The sequence below is a fragment of the Suricata suricatta genome, chromosome 1 (assembly GCF_006229205.1).
Source record: "Suricata suricatta isolate VVHF042 chromosome 1, meerkat_22Aug2017_6uvM2_HiC, whole genome shotgun sequence".
In the NCBI taxonomy this organism is placed as follows: domain Eukaryota; kingdom Metazoa; phylum Chordata; class Mammalia; order Carnivora; family Herpestidae; genus Suricata; species Suricata suricatta.
In genome coordinates, this window is record NC_043700.1 from 145,994,136 (window position 1) to 145,995,984 (window position 1,849).

The window sequence follows — 1,849 nt, forward strand, 5'->3', positions numbered from 1 at the left end:
AATTATTTTTTATCTTTATTCCTGGAAACCAAATTTAAAAAAAAAGCAACTTTTTGTTTGACAAAACAACAGCATTTTTCTTCTTTAATTTTTTTCTTCCTAATTTAGAATGATGATAAAATTAAAATTGCCACTCTCATTTAAATGCCAACACATGTCATTTGTGCCAAAGTGTCTTTATCTGTATACCAGCCCCGTCAATTAAAATCCACAAATATGAGAGACTGGGAGATTTCGTGCTTGACTTGTTGAGCAGCCAGTGAGCAGAGAACTACTTTTCTTTCGTATGTAATCCCTGTTGAAGACATGAGTGTACAAAAACCCTGGTGAGAATAGCTGGATCATTTCCAGGCCCCTATGCCTCCCCAAATTCCTCAAGGCTCAGTTATTGTTTTGCTCTGGATGCCCTGAAAACATCACAAGTGAGCTCTTGGATCTATCTACCTAAGACATGATACCTTTGGTCTGTTTATTTTAAGGACTCTCTCTTCAAATACTTGAATGAAAGAAAGCACTAGAAAGCAAAGGAAATAAAGGCAGAAATCCCATAAGAAATATTTGCATGGCAAGAGGCCTGAAGGGTAGACATCTGGGAAGGTCTCTCGATTGTTTTGGGGTTTTCTCCCCTTTTATGAATAGATTCAACCCTGAACTAGCAGAAAAATGCAATACTGATTTAAGCTTATAAATCTACACAAGCCTTATGCCTTAACTCAAGATTCTTAACTCAAGTGTGAGAACCTAATAAATGCTAAAGAAGGAAAGGATCCTAAATGAGAACCTGGTCATTCAGAGACAAGCACCACACTGCAAAACGGCCAGTTGTTAAAACCTGGGCCATCTGACCAATGAAAAGATTAGTTCTAACATGACCTAGTTGTTTAAATAGTTAAAAATAAACTAGCTTAGGTGCTGGCAAATTCAGTCAAAATATGTTCAGCTCAGTTACTAACAGGCCTGATTAGCAATGAGTAGAAGTCATAGCAAACATTTTTAAAAGCATATTTTTATTTATTTTGGGGGGGATTCTTCTGGTAAAAACCGGAAAACCTGCTAGACAAATTCTAAAAGAGCTGTAACTAAAAGCATATTTTTAAAAGCATAAATTTACTTTAATAAAATATAGATGCATGATTGGAATATAAAAACAAATTTTCATAAGTGCCAGGACTTTCCAGATCCCTGAACAAAAAATAGTTAGTAACCTCAAACTATTAAAAATTGTTATAATTATTTTAAATAATGTTCTAAAAATCATGCATGTGCTGTGTACTCTTTCATATTATTTAGTGAATTGTGCATATTCTCTTGCTATTATATTTATAAGAGTAGAAATACCTTGAAATTAAAACTACTACAGCATTATTTCAAAAGTTGCAATTGGGTGACATTGAGACTCTCATAATCTATCTTATTCTACAATAAGGATACATGAAAAATAAATAATTTATTTCATCAAATAAACATAAGAATGAAAGATGCTCTAAAACTTACACACTAAAAGTTCTAAAAATGAAGACTATTCTAATTGAACTAATTCTATGTCATACATAAACATATAGATACATGTATATATGAACAGTTCTTCCCAGTATTTGTCCTTTGAATTCCATTATGTTTAGGGAACATATTATAGATAAATAGACACATGTGAAGGAAAATTTGTATTGTGTATGTGTCTGAAAGTATGTGCACACATGCATGCACAGGATACACGACACATGTGTATGCCATACACTTGTATGTGTACTTCAGTCAGGACACAAACGATAGAACCCATTCAGGCAGGTTTGATAGAAGATGAATGTACTAGTGAGTAAGTGGTCCCTAGATTCTCTGGAATCATGCT

General features: G+C 33.5%; 1 non-coding gene across 1 annotated transcript; it reads right to left on the reverse strand.

Annotated features, from left to right (window-relative positions):
• Positions 1-1,021: 1,021 nt before the first annotated feature.
• LOC115303677 lies at positions 1,022-1,084 on the reverse strand. The gene has a single exon (XR_003914184.1). It is a non-coding gene; the product is annotated as a U7 small nuclear RNA (small nuclear RNA).
• Between the last annotated feature and the right edge of the window lie 765 nt (positions 1,085-1,849).